The sequence below is a fragment of the Petromyzon marinus genome, unplaced genomic scaffold (assembly GCF_048934315.1).
Source record: "Petromyzon marinus isolate PM22_M1 ecotype Great Lakes invasive population unplaced genomic scaffold, UKy_Petmar_22M1.pri1.0 PM_G_Scaffold_75, whole genome shotgun sequence".
NCBI classification, from domain to species: domain Eukaryota; kingdom Metazoa; phylum Chordata; class Hyperoartia; order Petromyzontiformes; family Petromyzontidae; genus Petromyzon; species Petromyzon marinus.
The window spans coordinates 579761-597514 of NW_027423030.1; the positions used below are offsets into that span (position 1 = coordinate 579761).

A 17754-nucleotide genomic window follows, 5' to 3' on the forward strand; every position below is an offset into this window, starting at 1 on the left:
ACGCAGCGAGCCCTCCGGACGGGCGCATGCCCCACAGAATCAGATTCCGATTTAAAGCTTTCGTGACTGCAAGGATTCATCTTCTTTGGTTCTCTCGGTAAAGTCACCACCACGTAGAATGAGAATAAAATAATAAATTGATAAAATGAAATAACACGATAAAATTCTCACGACGTTTCGGCCACAACACAAGCGGCCTTCATCAGGTGAAGGGACGAGACTGTATGGAGGACAGCGCTGGAGCGAACACAGCCACGCTCACCTGATGAAGGCCGCTTGTGTTGTGGCCGAAACGTCGTGAGAATTTTATTGTGTTATTTTATTTGATCAATTCTATTATTTTATTCTCATTCTACGTGGTGGTGACTTTAACCGAAAGAACCAAAGAAGAGAATCAGATTCGTTCATCAGGATGATTATTTATACACGGGAGGAATCCAATCGTTACATTTTTTGTTTTATATATATTTACAATTGTTAACAAATACGTAGAGTTTGATGAGACAAGTTGCCACTTACACGTGCCCGCGGCTTAATTTGTGTTTTCGATTCTATTTTGCCTTCTGAAAAAGAAATCTGCCCAACGAACCCCCCCAACAGGGAGTCCGTGCACCCCGGGTTAGGAGCCACTGCTGTGCACTGTAATTCCTGGTTTTACTCTGTCATTCCGTACGATTGGCGCTGTGTCCGCATAAGTACATTAGACACACACACACGCACACACCAATACGTGCGCTGTTTGAAATTGAAAATGTAATCGAGGCGGGTTTTTACATGTAAGTAAAAAAAAAAGATACATTATTATTAGCATCAATGTAGATTAAAAAAACACGTACGAAACAGAATCTCTGTTCGAGTCGACATACGTGATCAAACACAAACTCGTCCGTCTGTCAGCTGGTCTAACATGTCAGTGAGGAGGACCGGGTGTCGGTCACGCACACGAGAGTCGAGTCAGCCTGGGGCGCCTCACTCCCTGCCGCGAGCCACCATGGGGAGCCGTGGCATCGAGCGTGCGGCGTACGGGGGGGACCCGATGGCCCCTTGACCCCCGTACTCTTTGGTTCTATTCGGTAAAGTCACCACGTAGGTAAAAAAATAAAACAACAAAAATCACGACGTTTCGGCCATGATACAAGCGGCCTTCATCAGGTGAAGGGATCAGGCTGTCTCGAGGACAGCGCTGGAGTGGAACAGCCACGCTCAGACCGCGGACCTTTAAGCTTAAAGGTCCCTTCACCTGATGAAGGCCGCTTGTGGTGTTGTGGTCGAAACGTCGTGATTTTTGTTGTTTTATTTTTTGACCTACGTGGCTTTACCGAATAGAACCAAAGAGTATGGATCCTTGCAGTCACGAAAGCTTCAAATCTAGAATTCCTTGACCCGTATCGGTCAAAAATAACTTCCGTCACTGAAATACGACGCGACTCAAGATGCGTTAAACACGCCTTCCCCAAACTTCACAATGTTTTCAAAATCAAATAGTTTGGTGGTGGTGGTGGAGGAGCCCACGTTGGCCTTTGGGCGCGTGTGCTTTCTCGGAGGCGCGTATTGAAGCAGACTCCTCGCAACAAAGTGAACTTGGTTCTGTCTCTCACTGTTCAAATAAACCTACCATTAAAATTATGGACTGATCATTTCTTTGTCAGTGGGCAAACCTACAAAATCAGCAGGGCATCAAATACTTTTTTCCCTCACTGTATACACACACACATATACACACACATATATACACGGCTGGTTGGGTGGGTGAGTGGGGTGTTTGTTTTTGGCATCATCCGAGCAAGTGCTTTGGCGCGCGGCAGTCACACACACAAAAGACAAAAGATCCCCCGTGTAGCCTTAACAGACTGTAGGGGCAAGTGCTGTTAGCGAGCAGCACCTATGAAGACCGGCACGGCACACGAGGGGGTGGGTGGCCAGCACCACGCCCGACCGCCTTTGTCTTTCTCTCCGGGCGGCGCACGATTCTGCTCGCAGCTCCTCACTCACTCTCAGAACTCATCAATTGTATTCGCGCAGCTCTTAGCTTCTCGCATCTCTTATCGCTCATCGAAATCCTTGACTCTGCAAAGCGACTTAAACTATCAGGGTAAATGTAGAATGAAACTTTCAGCGACGCTGTCGGTCAGCACCTAGCAACACATCACCCCTCTCCTCTGCAAGACTAAGTTGCATGATCCTTTGTCCTTGCTTATATGTGAAACGACTTCGTGATATATAAAAAAAATCACGACTTCGTGATATTTTAAATATTTTTTTATTCACAGTCTGTTCAAGGCTACACGGGGGATCTTTGTCTTTGTGTTGGGTGCTAACAGCACTTGCCCCAACATTCTGTTCAGGCTACACGGGGGATCTTGGTCTGTGTTAGGTGCTCACTAACAGCACTTGCCCTAACAGTCTGCTCAGGTTATACGGGGGATCTTTGTCTTTGTGTTGGGTGCTAACAGCACTTGCCCCAACATTCTGTTCAAGGCTACACGGGAGATCTTTGTCTTTGTGTTAGGTGCTCGCTAACAGCACTTGCCCCAACAGTCTGTGTGTGTGTACACTGTGTGTGTGTACACTCTGTGTGTGTACACTGTGTGTGTGTATACTGTGTGTGTGTCCACTCTGTGTACACTGTGTGTGTATACACTGTGTCTGTGTGTACACTGTGTGTGTGTCCACTCTGTGTGTGTCCACTCTGTGTGTGTCCACTCTGTGTGTGTGTACACTGTGTGTGTGTGTACACTGTGTGTGTACACTGTGTGTGTATACACTGTGTGTGTGTACACTGTGTGTGTGTACACTGTGTGTGTGTACACTGTGTGTGTGTACACTGTGTGTGTGTAGTGGGAGGCACAGGTGGTGCATTGGCCAGTCATCTCAGTCAGTCGACCCATGGCATCTTTTCATCAATTTATTATTTTCAATTTATTATTTTTACTTGTTACGAATTTTATTAAAATGTTAATTTATTATTTGTATCTTTAATTCTGTTTATTTTTTGTTTTCTACCTACGTGACTTTACCGAAAGAACCAGGAATATGGTAGCGCATTCTCAAATTTGTTGCAGAGGTTTAAGGTTCAAACCCGACAGGCACACCTGCCCACCCCAGTAACATTCACCACAATATGCGCAGTCTGCTTAACAGCGGATGTCAAACATAGTATTGTGTCACTCAAAACGCACAGGTCATATTGCGTGTTGGTGTCACGGTCAAAATTGTGGTAATTCCAGTAACATTATCCAGAATCTCCACAAGGGAGATGACGCGTCAATGATCGCCTCCTTACCGACATACTCATGCCCACGTGCAGGCTGGTGTAGGGCCACCTTGTGCCACACAGGGGCAGCTGCCACTTAGGGGCACCCTTCGATTGTTTGAGATGAGATTCGATACGAAACACCGAGTAGGCAAGCGACTTATGAGCGCAAATATGTTGTGTATAACGTAGTGAATCGATAATAGAAGTTTTTGGGTTTCATCGCATAAATATATAAATGTTGTGTCGTTAAAACCCGCCACCACCCGACACAGCCAACTAGTAAGGGTTGTCACGTAAACAGAACGTGCCAATTCGTCACTAGCACAGCACGAGTGTATAGTGTAGTGTATAGTGTAGTGTATATAGTAGTGTATAGTGTAGTATATAGTAGTGTATAGTGTAGTGTATATAGTAGTGTACTAGCACAGCACTAGCGTGTAGTGTATAGTGTAGTGTATAGTAGTGTATAGTTTATGGTACTAGCACAGCACTAGTGTATAGTGTAGTGTATAGTGTAGTGTACTAGCACAGCACTAGTGTGTAGTGTAGTGTATAGTGTAGTGTATAGTAGTGCATAGTGTAGTGTAGAGTAGTTTAGTGTAGTGTACTAGCATAGCACTAGTGTGTAGTGTAGTGTATAGTGTAGTGTTCTAGCACAGCACTAGTGTGTAATGTAGTGTATAGTGTAGTGTATAGTATATTGTACTAGCACAGCACTAGTGTGCAGTGTAGTGTTTAGTGTACTAGCACAGCACTAGTGTGTAGTGTAGTGTACTGTGTAGTGTATAGTGTAGTGTACTAGCACAGCACTAGCGTGTAGTGTAGTGTATTGTGTAGTGTATAGTGTAGTGTATAGTGTAGTGTACTAGCACAGCACTAGTGTGTAGTGTAGTGTATAGTGTAGTGTACTCGCACAGCACTAGTGTGTAGTGTAGTGTATTGTGTAGTGTATAGTGTAGTGTACTAGCACAGCACTAGCGTAGTGTATAGTGTAGTGTACTGTGTAGTGTATAGTGTAGTGTACTAGCACAGCACTAGTGTGTAGTGTAGTGTATAGTGTAATGTATAGTTTAGTGTATAGTGTAGTGTACTAACAGAGCACTAGTGTGTAGTGTATAGTGTAGTGTACTAGCACAGCACTAGTCTGTAGTGTAGAGTAGTGTAGTGTATAGTGCAGTGTATAGTGTAGTGTATAGTGTAGAGTATAGTGTAGTGTACTAGCACAGCATGTGTAGTGTAGAGTAGTGTATAGTGTAGTGTATAGTGTAGTGTATAGTAGTGTAGTGTATAATAGTGTATAGTGTAGTGTATAGTGCAGTGTACTAGCACAGCACTAGTGTGTAGTGTATAGTGTAGTATATAGTGTAGTGTACTAGCACAGCACTAGTGTAGTGTATAGTGTAGTGTAGAGTAGTTTAGTGTATAGTGTAGTGTACTAGCACAGCACTAGTGTGTAGTGTAGTGTATAGTAGTTTATAGTGTAGTGTAATAGCACAGCACTAGTGTGTAGTGTAGTGTATAGTATAGTGTAGAGTAGTTTAGTGTATAGTGTAGTGTACTAGCACAGCACTAGTGTGTAGTGTAGTGTATAGTGTAGTGTACTAGCACAGCACTAGTGTGTAGTGTAGTGTATAGTGTAGTGTACTAGCACAGCACTAGTGTGTAGTGTAGTGTGTAGTGTATAGTGTAGTGTACTAGCACAGCACTAGTGTGTAGTGTAGAGTAGTGTAATGTATAGTGTAGTGTACTAGCACAGCACTAGTGTGTAGTGTATAGTGTAGTGTATAGTGTAGTGTAGAGTAATGTATCGTGTAGTGTACTAGCACAGCACTAGCGTGTAGTGTAGTGTATAGTGTAGTGTACTAGCACAGCACTCGTGTGTAGTGTAGTGTATAGTGTAGTGTATAGTGTACTAGCACAGCACTAGTGTGTAGTGTAGTGTATAGTGTAGTGTATAGTATATTGTACTAGCACAGCACTAGTGTGCAGTGTAGTGTTTAGTGTACTAGCACAGCACTAGTGTGTAGTGTAGTGTACTGTGTAGTGTATAGTGTAGTGTACTAGCACAGCACTAGCGTGTAGTGTAGTGTATTGTGTAGTGTATAGTGTAGTGTATAGTGTAGTGTACTAGCACAGCACTAGTGTGTAGTGTAGTGTATAGTGTAGTGTACTCGCACAGCACTAGTGTGTAGTGTAGCGTATTGTGTAGTGTATAGTGTAGTGTACTAGCACAGCACTAGTGTAGTGTATAGTGTAGTATACTGTGTAGTGTATAGTGTAGTGTACTAGCACAGCACTAGTGTGTAGTGTAGTGTATAGCGTAGTGTATAGGGTAGTGTAGAGTAGTGTAGTGTATAGTGTAGTGTACTAGCACAGCACTAGTGTGTAGTGTAGTGTATAGTGTAATGTATAGTTTAGTGTATAGTGTAGTGTACTAACAGAGCACTAGTCTGTAGTGTAGAGTAGTGTAGTGTATAGTGCAGTGTATAGTGTAGTGTATAGTGTAGAGTATAGTGTAGTGTACTAGCACAGCATGTGTAGTGTAGAGTAGTGTATAGTGTAATGTATAGTGTAGTGTATAGTAGTGTAGTGTATAATAGTGTATAGTGTAGTGTATAGTGCAGTGTACTAGCACAGCACTAGTGTGTAGTGTATAGTGTAGTATATAGTGTAGTGTACTAGCACAGCACTAGTGTAGTGTATAGTGTAGTGTAGAGTAGTTTAGTGTATAGTGTAGTGTACTAGCACAGCACTAGTGTGTAGTGTAGTGTATAGTAGTTTATAGTGTAGTGTAATAGCACAGCACTAGTGTGTAGTGTAGTGTATAGTATAGTGTAGAGTAGTTTAGTGTATAGTGTAGTGTACTAGCACAGCACTAGTGTGTAGTGTAGTGTATAGTGTAGTGTACTAGCACAGCACTAGTGTGTAGTGTAGTGTATAGTGTAGTGTACTAGCACAGCACTAGTGTGTAGTGTAGTGTGTAGTGTATAGTGTAGTGTACTAGCACAGCACTAGTGTGTAGTGTAGAGTAGTGTAATGTATAGTGTAGTGTACTAGCACAGCACTAGTGTGTAGTGTATAGTGTAGTGTATAGTGTAGTGTAGAGTAATGTATCGTGTAGTGTACTAGCACAGCACTAGCGTGTAGTGTAGTGTATAGTGTAGTGTACTAGCACAGCACTCGTGTGTAGTGTAGTGTATAGTGTAGTGTATAGTGTACTAGCACAGCACTAGTGTGTAGTGTATAGTGTAGTGTAGAGTAGTGTAGTGTATAGTGTAGTGTATAGTGTAGTGTATAGTGTAGTAGTGTGTAGTGTAGTGTATTTCATACAGCTGCGGGGACATGCCCCTTGCACTGCACACAATTTTTATAATCATGTAATGACTGGCTCCGACACGGTAAAGACTTGAAGTTTGTTTATTAATAAATATTCGGCACAGACTTGTTCCTCTATCTCTCTCTCTCTCTGCGGATATCCACCCGCGCTCACCCCGCTCACCAGCACGCCGCCGGCTGACGGCGCGCTGGGGAGCGGCTGAGCGGCTGGAGGTCTCGCCGCCACGTGGCCGGCGGAGATGGCGGGGCAGCAGCAGCGATGGGGAGCTCCTCTCGATCTTCAACACCGACCCCTAACGTTGCTGTGCCCCCGGCTTATAAACGCTCCGCGGAGGCTAAGCCCCGCCTCTGGCCACGCCCCTCTTGGAACCTTCGGGAACGTTTCAGAGGCTTCCCTGGTGGATCCTTTCACCCAGATGTAATACCCACTATAGATAAACACAGCCTGTATAAGGTAATTCAGTTCGATCCTCCACACATTTCGAACCGCTTTTAATGAACGCACGCCCAGTGTCAATTGTGGCATTCGGCAAAGGTAACTTTAAACCTAATGTCAAAATAATTAACGTCCACAAACAAACGATAACCATCGAACGAGGAAGGACACCAGTTCAATCCCTGGTTGGGGGCTGACTCAGCCCAACATGTCTACAACAACTCCACGTCCGAGGCCCGAACGCAAAACGACGGAAACCTCCCCAGGATTCCACGTGGAGACCTGGGGTCCCTTGGAGGCATTTTGACACCACTCACCACCCCCGCACGGTGCGATGCTGAGACGCTTGGAGCAGGCCGCACACACCCCCCTCCATCCTCCCCTTCCTCCCTCCCCCCTTCCCTCCCACCCCTCTCTCCCCTCCCTCCTCCCCTCCCTTCCTTCCACCCCTCCCCTCCCTCCCACCCCTCTCTTCCCTCCCTATCTCCCTCACCCACTGCTCGTCCCTCCTGACCCCCCCCTCCCGAACTGATGATACGGGTTCCATCTCAGCGTCATTGCCTGTCGCAGTCGCTCCATCCACTCACGCCCCCTCCGACCCCTCTCCCCGCCCCCCCCTGCACCCCCTCCCTCCGCCCTCCCTCCTCCTCCCCCTCTCTCCACCCCTCCCCCCGCTCCACCCACCCCTCCTCCCTCCGCCTCCTCTATAACCCCCCCTCCCCCAACTCTGCTCCCTCCACCTCTCCCCCCGCGCCCCGCCGTGCCCCCCCCGGCGTGTCTCCACGCCTCCTCCGTCGGGTTGAAGTGGACGTTCTGCCCCCGGCTGGCGAGCTCCTGTAGCTCCCGTCGCCTCTCGACAGAACTCCGATGCCGCGAGAACTGCTCCCTCAAGAACACCTCGCGCTCCATCGCAACCCTCGCCTGCTCCACCGCCTCCCTCTGCCTCACCCGTGAGTCCCTCCTCGACTCCCTGTCGCCTCCGGCCCTGCTGCTGACCCCCCGCCCCCGGCCCTCCCTGTCCGGAGGCCGCTGCTGCCCCCTGTCGGCGTCAATCAGCTGCCTTAGCCTGTCCGAGATGTCGGAGATCCTCCCGCGGTTGACTTCTCCTCCTCGACCTCGGCCCCTCTCCATGGCCGGCGGTTGTCACCGGTCGGATTCTTGCTCGGCCCCTCCTGTGCCGTCACAGCAACCATCGCGGCCGTCATCGCCTCCAACACCGTCACCTCTGCGTGGGTCTCTGTAGGTCTCTGTGAGTGTGCTGGTTTCTGTGGCTCTCCGTGGGTCTCTATCAGTGACGTGCGGTGAGGTCAATGGCTGGGGGAGGCACTGGCTGGTGTCAGAGCCAGATTCACACACTGAGGGGGGCGTGGCCTCACTGATGTGGGCGTGGCCTCACTGAGGGGGCGTGTTAGACACGTCCCCCTCAGTGAGGCAGATGTGAGAGCTGCCTCCCCTGGTGCTTTTTCATTGCAGTTTCACGACGAGACCAGCGGCCCTACATATCTTTATACACACACGTGAAATAAGTTACCTGGAGTATGGAAGGCGAGGACATGAAATGAAGGGGTCTACAAACATTACATTGGTGACATACTGAGATAGTAACAAGCACGCGCTTTTTGCCCACGCTCCATCCAGTTACTGAGGGGTTGCGCAATCAGAGGGGAGGCTGAGCTCGTCGCTGCCTCACCACTCGTCTCTTCCTGTATTTGCAGCGGAGCTCCGCAAATTTGGCGATTTTGACTCTAAAAATGATTGGAATCGTACAGAAATTACATTCATAACACACATCAGTGGAAAAATCTTAATATTTATTTTATTGGATTATTCTTTATTTTTACTTTTCGTAACAGCTGTTTTCATTGAAGTATCACAGGTGAGGCTCTGCCTCCCTTGCCTCCCCTGACCGCACGTCCCTGGTCTCTATGAGTGTGAGTTTCTGTGGGAATGAGTCTCTGTGGGTAGCAGTGGGTCTCTATGAGTGTGGGTTTCTGTGGGTATGGGTCTCTGTGGGTAGTAATGGGTCTCTATGAGTGTGGGTTTCTGTGGATATGGGTCTCTGTGGGTAGTAATGGGTCTCTATGAGTGTGGGTTTCTGTGGGAATGGGTCTCTGTGGGTAGCAGTGGGTCTTTATGAGTGTGGGTTTCTGTGGGTATGGGTCTCTGTGGGTAGCAGTGGGTGTCTATGAGTGTGGGTTTCTGTGGGTATGGGTCTCTGTGGGTAGCAGTGGGTGTCTATGAGTGTGGGTTTCTGTGGATATGGGTCTCTGTGGGTAGCAGTGGGTCTCTATGAGTGTGGACATTTGTGAGCATGGGTCTCTGTGGGTAGCAGTGGGTCTCTATGAGTGTGGGTTTCTGTGGGTATGGGTCTCTGTGGGTAGCAGTGGGTCTCTATGAGTGTGGGTTTCTGTGGGTATGGGTCTCTGGGTAGCAGTGGGTCTCTATGAGTGTGGGTTTCTGTGGGTATGGGTCTCTGTGGGTAGCAGTGGGTCTCTATGAGTGTGGGTTTCTGTGGGTATGGGTCTCTGTGGGTAGCAGTGGGTCTCTATGAGTGTGGGTTTCTGTGGGTATGAGTCTCTGTGGGTAGCAGTGGGTCTCTATGAGTGTGGGTTTCTGTGGGAATGGGTCTCTGTGGGTTGCAGTGGGTCTCTATGAGTGTGGGTTTCTGTGGGTATGGGTCTCTGTGGGTAGCAGTGGGTCTCTATGAGTGTGGGTTTCTGTGGGTATGGGTCTCTGTGGGTAGCAGTGGGTCTCTATGAGTGTGGGTTTCTGTGGGTATGGGTCTCTGTGGGTAGCAGTGGGTCTCTATGAGTGTGGGTTTCTGTGGGTATGAGTCTCTGTGGGTCGCAGTGGGTCTCTATGAGTGTGGGTCTCTGTGGGTATGGGTCTCTGTGGGTAGCAGTGGGTCTCTATGAGTGTGGGTTTCTGTGGGTATGGGTCTCTGTGGGTAGCAGTGGGTCTCTATGAGTGTGCGTCTCTGTGGGTATGGGTCTCTGTGGGTAGCAGTGGGTCTCTATGAGTGTGGGTTTCTGTGGGTATGGGTCTCTGTGGGTAGCAGTGGGTCTCTATGAGTGTGGGTTTCTGTGGGTATGGGTCTCTGTGGGTAGCAGTGGGTCTCTATGAGTGTGGGCATTTGTGAGCATGGGTCTCTGTGGGTAGCAGTGGGTCTCTATGAGTGTGGGTTTCTGTGGGTATGGGTCTCTGTGGGTAGCAGTGGGTCTCTATGAGTGTGGGTTTCTGTGGGTATGGGTCTCTGTGGGTAGCAGTGGGTCTCTATGAGTGTGGGTTTCTGTGGGTATGGGCCTCTGTGGGTAGCAGTGGGTCTCTATGAGTGTGGGCATTTGTGACCATGGGTCTCTGTGGGTAGCAGTGGGTCTCTATGAGTGTGGGTTTCTGTGGGTATGGGTCTCTGTGGGTAGCAGTGGGTCTCTATGAGTGTGGGTTTCTGTGGGTATGGGTCTCTGTGGGTAGCAGTGGGTCTCTATGAGTGTGGGTTTCTGTGGGTATGAGTCTCTGTGGGTCGCAGTGGGTCTCTATGAGTGTGGGTCTCTGTGGGTATGGGTCTCTGTGGGTAGCAGTGGGTCTCTATGAGTGTGGGTTTCTGTGGGTATGGGTCTCTGTGGGTAGCAGTGGGTCTCTATGAGTGTGCGTCTCTGTGGGTATGGGTCTCTGTGGGTAGCAGTGGGTCTCTATGAGTGTGGGTTTCTGTGGGTATGGGTCTCTGTGGGTAGCAGTGGGTCTCTATGAGTGTGGGTTTCTGTGGGTATGGGTCTCTGTGGGTAGCAGTGGGTCTCTATGAGTGTGGGCATTTGTGAGCATGGGTCTCTGTGGGTAGCAGTGGGTCTCTATGAGTGTGGGTTTCTGTGGGTATGGGTCTCTGTGGGTAGCAGTGGGTCTCTATGAGTGTGGGTTTCTGTGGGTATGGGTCTCTGTGGGTAGCAGTGGGTCTCTATGAGTGTGGGTTTCTGTGGGTATGGGCCTCTGTGGGTAGCAGTGGGTCTCTATGAGTGTGGGCATTTGTGACCATGGGTCTCTGTGGGTAGCAGTGGGTCTCTATGAAGGTGGGTTTCTGTGGGTATGGGTCTCTGTGGGTAGCAGTGGGTCTCTATGAGTGTGCGTCTCTGTGGGTATGGGTCTCTGTGGGTCTTTGTAAGTATGGGTCTCTGTGAGTGTGGGCATTTGTGAGCATGGGTGTGGGGCCTTACGTGGTGAAATGAAAATTATCGTGAGGCGATGTATGATGATTATGCGTAATCTAAACTGTTTTTTGTGTGTATACATAAACTGTATATCATGTATATATGAACTGTATATTATGTATATATAAACTGTATATTACGTGTATATAAACTGTCCGCACCAGGGACAGCTCCAAGCGAGGAGTGAGGAGCACGCTGGGGCCTTCTTGGCGTTGATTCAGCGACGGAGAGCCGTGGGGAGGGAGGGGGTGAGATGGGGAGAGATGAGAGAGGGACATCGAAAGAGAGAGATGAAACATCTCCTGCTGCTACTTTTGCTGCGTCTCCCCTTAAACTCATACAGGAGACTACACATTATAGTGGTAGGACACAGTACTACTACTACACAGTACTACTACTACACAGTACTACTACTACACAGTACTATTACACAGTACTACTACACAGTACTACTACTACACAGTACTATTACACAGTACTACTACCACACAGTACTATTACACAGTACTACTACTACACAGTACTACTACACATCACTACTACACAGTACTACTACTACACAGTACTACTACCACACAGTACTACTACACAGTACTATTACTACACAGTACTACTACTACACAGTACTACTACACAGTACTACTATTAAACAGTACTACTACTACTATACAGTACTACTACTACACAGTACTATTACTACACAGCACTACTACACAGTACTACTACACAGTACTACTACACAGTACTACTACTACACAGTACTACTACTACACAGTACTGTTACTACACAGTACTACTACTACACAGTACTACTACACAGTACTACTACTACACAGTACTATTACTACACAGTACTACTACTACACAGTACTACTACACAGTACTATTACTACAGAGTACTACTACACAGTACTACTACTACACAGTACTACTACACAGTATTACTACTACACAGTACTACTACACAGTACTACTACACAGTACTATTACACAGTACTATTACTACACAGTACTACTACACAGTACTACTACACAGTACTACTACTACACAGTACTACTACTACACAGTACCATTACTACACAGTACTACTACACAGTACTATTACACAGTACTACTACTACACAGTACTACTACACAGTACTATTACACAGTACTACTACACAGTACTACTACTACACAGTACTACTACACAGTACTATTACACAGTACTACTACACAGTACTACTACTACAGAGTACTACTACTACACAGTACTACTACACAGTGCTATTACACAGTACTACTACACAGTACTATTACTACACAGTACTACTACCCAGCACTACTACACAGTACTACTACTACACAGTACTACTACTACTACACACGCCAGCTCGTGACGTCTACTTAGTAACACTTGGCCTGCTGAGTCTCTGTTTCTGTCTCTCTCTGTCTCTCTCTGTGTCTGCCTCTCTCTCTGTGTCTCTCTGTCTGTCTCTTTCTCTATCCCTGTGTCTCTCTCTGTGTCTCTCTCTGTCTCTTTCTCTATCCCTGTGTCTCTCTCTGTGTCTCTCTCTCTCTGTCTGTCTCTTTCTCTATCCCTGTGTCTCTCTCTGTCTGTCTCTTTCTCTATCCCTGTGTCTCTCTCTGTCTGTCTCTTTCTGTATCCCTGTGTCTCTCTCTGTGTCTCTCTGTCTGTCTCTTTCTCTATTCCTGTGTCTCTCTCTGTATGTCTCTTTCTCTATCTCTGTGTCTCTCTCTGTGTCTCTCTCTGTCTGTCCTTTTCTCTATCCCTGTGTCTCTCTCTGTGTCTCTCTCTCTGTCTGTCCCTTTCTCTATCCCTGTGTCTCTCTCTCTCTGTCTGTCCCTTTCTCTATCCCTGTCTCTCTCTCTCTCTTTCTCTATCCCTGTGTCTCTCTCTGTGTCTCTCTCTCTCTGTCTCTTTCTCTATCCCTGTGTCTCTCTGTGTCTCTGTCTGTCCCTTTCTCTATCCCTGTGTCTCTCTCTCTGTCTGTCTCTTTCTCTATCCCTGTGTCTCTCTCTCTCTCTGTCTGTCCCTTTCTCTATCCCTGTGTCTATCTCTCGGAGGCGACGACGAGATGGTGACGACGATGGACGTGAGTAGCACGACGGGCAATCATCCCACTTCCCAGCAACAGCCACGAGGTCCCACACAGGGGCCCCTCCTGGACTCTCAGCGAGGCCACGCCCCTCCCCGGCCACGCCCTCCTTCTGGAACCTGCGAGCGCCCTTCCCGATTGGCTCCCTCTGTGACTTTTAGCCGAGATGTCCCCCTCTCAAGTTTCTACCGTGGCCTGCAGGCGTCAGTAGTGGCGTCGCAGGCAGCGCTATGCCACGCCACTCGCAAAGGTTAAAGTTGAGTACTTAACAATAATGACATTTTGATTTAAAGCTTTCGTGACTGCAGGGATTTATATTCTTGGTTCTTTCGGTAAGGTCACCTGCACGTAGAAGGGAAACAATAAAATAATAAAAATATAAAACAATAAAATTCTCACGAAGTTTCGACTGCAACACGAGCAGTCATCATCAGGTGTTTCCCTTCTACGTGACTTTTACCGAAAGAACCAAGAATAATAATGACATTGCCAGGCATCTTAATTTCTTTGGGAGTACTCCCTCGGTGATTTAATATTGCTCGAAATAGATTGGTTTAATGTGGTTCATTAAGGTCCAGGTAATGACTACGCTTGCTGTACGAGTTACAAATCTGTTATGAGTGGCTAATGCTGATTTGTTTTTACGTGGATTAAATGCACACAGCAGCCAGTGCAAAGGCGTTTTTTTGTACAAATACATTTTGAAGTATATATAGTATGGCCAATTTAAACACTGCATAAAACAAATTATAAGATTAATGCCTTTTAATGTTAATGAATGCAAAGGAAAAAAGATCAAAACACAGTGTTTAACCATTCGGTCTCTGATACATTTAATGTTTAGTTATGAAATCGGCTCAAATCTATCAATATATCAATAGTTACAATTCCTGTAAGTTTTAAACTATTATACACTGCAAGTACATCAAGTGAAGGTTGGTTGAATACTGTAGTTAAAATTTTTGAAGATTTTGGTTGAGGTTTTATTTTGAACAGTACAATCGTGTTCATCAACCAATCAACAGAGAGCCGCTCTATGGGTATCTCGGTAAAGTCAAGTAGGTAATAAAATAATTTAAATTAAAACAACATTTTATCTTATACCTACTACGTAACTTTACCGAAAGAAACTAAGAGTGTGGATCCCTGCAGTCACGAAAACTTCAAGTCGAGATTATTATTATTGTTGCTGATACAGCTGACCCTGGACTTTCAATATCCCGGGAAAGGATTCGAGACTTCCCCGGACGTCGGCAAACGCGAACTTACCAGGAAGAGAAACCGGGACAGGTGGCAACTCCAAGTGGAGCGCCCCGCGACAATTACCGACCGCGCGCGCGGTCGGAGCGAGCGACTGGCGGCGCGTAGGCGGGGCTTGGTGACCCACCCGGACTGTACCACCCCGCTGGACGTTGTGGGGGGGGGGCTGGCAGTGCCCTGCCCGACAATGGGTCTCGGTGGTCACGAGTTACATTGAGAGATGGGATCGGCCAAGTTCGGCTTCCCCCCCACCCCCCACCGCCCACGCCGCACCTCCTCCACTTTGTATCGGATACGGTGAGTTCAGCTCCTGGCTAAGTGACTCAGTGCCCAGGTCGACTGCCGCCACTCTGCTGCGTCATTAAAATCGTAAGCCTGGCCAGGTTCAAGTCCTGCTCTGGAGAGGGGGTGGTGTTGACTCAGCCCATCATCATCATCATGCCTCGGTGGGAGTGGTCGATAAAATAGGTACTAATTAGGTGGCACGTGACTAGTAGCCACCAGGGCCATAGAAAGATGCGGGCTGGATGTTTTATGCCGGGTGAACAATTATGATGCCGGATCATCGACGCATGCAGAGAGAATCGACGCCCCGGGCAAATTGTAGCTTGTGGCGAGCGGACACCGTGGACCCTAGCGACTGGGTCGCGACTGATTAATGAAAAGATTGTGGGGTCATTAGGAAGGATCACAGGGAGGTAGTGAGGATGGGTCTGGTAGGACGGGGAGGTGGGAATTGGAGCGAGTGGACAGTGTGGGGGAGGGGTTCAATGGGGTCTTGGTTTTGTGGGGGGGGGGGAGGTATGGGCGAGGCGGGGGGGGCTGTTTACAGCCCTGAACCAGTGGTGGAAACTCCACATTACTATGGTGGGGGGCGAGTGACTCCATGGATGATCAAACCCGGAGATCTGCGTTGGGTCTTTCACATCCACTACCACCTATGGGCACACGACCCTGTCACGTGGGGGGGGCGGACCCTGCTACGTGGGGGCGGACCCTGCCACGTGGGGGCGGACCCTGCCACGTGGGGGCGGACCCTGTCACGTGGGGGGGGGGGCGGACCCTGCCACGTGATGCGCGTTCGGTCGACCTCACGGCCACATCGCGTCACTGTGTCACGTGAGTACTTTGTGCTATAGAGTCACTAAATATACTGTTATAGAGTCACTATTAATACTGTTATAGAGTCACTATTAATACTGTTATAGAGTCACTATTAATACTGCTATAGAGTCCCTATTAATACTGTTATAGAGTCACTATTAATACTGCTATAGAGTCACTATTAATACTGTTATAGAGTCACTATTAATACTGCTATAGTCACTAATAATACTGTTATAGAGTCACTATTAATACTGCTATAGAGTCACTATTAATACTGTTATAGAGTCACTATTAATACTGCTATAGTCACTAATAATACTGTTATAGAGTCACTATTAATACTGTTATAGAGTCACTATTAATGCTGTTATAGTCACTATTAATACTGTTATAGAGTGACTATTAATACTGCTATAGAGTCACTATTAATACTGCTATAGAGTCACTATTATTACTGCTATAGAGTGACTATTAATACTGTGATAGAGTCACTATTAATACTGTTATAGAGTGACTATTAATACTGCTATAGAGTCACTATTAATGCTGTTATAGAGTCACTATTAATACTGCTATAGAGTCACTATTAATACTGTTATAGAGTCACTATTAATACTGTTATAGAGTCACTATTAATACTGTTATAGAGTCACTATTAATACTGTTATAGAGTCACTATTAATACTGTTATAGAGTCACTATTAATACTGTTATAGAGTGACTATTAATACTGTTATAGAGTCACTATTAATACTGCTATAGAGTCACTATTAATACTGTTATAGAGTCACTATTAATACTGTTATAGAGTCACCATTAATACTGTTATAGAGTCACTATTAATACTGTTATAGAGTCACTATTAATACTGCTATAGAGTCACTATTAATACTGTTATAGAGTCACTATTAATACTGTTATAGAGTCACTATTAATACTGTTATAGAGTCACTATTAATACTGCTATAGAGTCACTATTAATACTGTTATAGAGTCACTATTAATGCTGTTATAGTCACTATTAATACTGTTATAGAGTGACTATTAATACTGTTATAGAGTCACTATTAATACTGCTATAGAGTCACTATTATTACTGCTATAGAGTGACTATTAATACTGTGATAGAGTCACTATTAATACTGTTATAGAGTGACTATTAATACTGCTATAGAGTCACTATTAATGCTGTTATAGAGTCACTATTAATACTGCTATAGAGTCACTATTAATACTGCTATAGAGTCACTATTATTACTGCTATAGAGTGACTATTAATACTGTGATAGAGTCACTATTAATACTGTTATAGAGTGACTATTAATACTGCTATAGAGTCACTATTAATGCTGTTATAGAGTCACTATTAATACTGCTATAGAGTCACTATTAATACTGTTATAGAGTCACTATTAATACTGTTATAGAGTCACTATTAATACTGTTATAGAGTCACTATTAATACTGTTATAGAGTCACTATTAATACTGTTATAGAGTCACTATTAATACTGTTATAGAGTGACTATTAATACTGTTATAGAGTCACTATTAATACTGCTATAGAGTCACTATTAATACTGTTATAGAGTCACTATTAATACTGTTATAGAGTCACTATTAATACTGTTATAGAGTCACTATTAATACTGTTATAGAGTCACTATTAATACTGCTATAGAGTCACTATTAATACTGTTATAGAGTCACTATTAATACTGTTATAGAGTCACTATTAATACTGTTATAGAGTCACTATTAATACTGCTATAGAGTCACTATTAATACTGTTATAGAGTCACTATTAATACTGTTATAGAGTCACTATTAATACTGCTATAGAGTCACTATTAATACTGTTATAGAGTCACTATTAATACTGTTATAGAGTCACTATTAATATGGTTATAGAGTCACTATTAATACTGCTATAGAGTCACTATTAATACTGTTATAGAGTCACTATTAATACTGTTATAGAGTCACTATTAATACTGTTATAGAGTCACTATTAATACTGTTATAGAGTCACTATTAATACTGCTATAGAGTCACTATTAA

General features: G+C 45.6%; 1 protein-coding gene across 1 annotated transcript in view; it reads left to right on the forward strand.

The window, feature by feature from the left end:
* Nucleotides 1-15634: 15634 nt before the first annotated feature.
* LOC142920766 (gap junction gamma-1 protein-like) overlaps nt 15635-17754 on the forward strand; it is a 31269-nt gene continuing 29149 nt past the window's right edge. The window contains exon 1 of the mRNA XM_076062838.1: nt 15635-15706. The gene's annotated coding sequence lies outside the window, so the exon portion shown is untranslated. The remainder of the gene's footprint in view (nt 15707-17754) is intronic.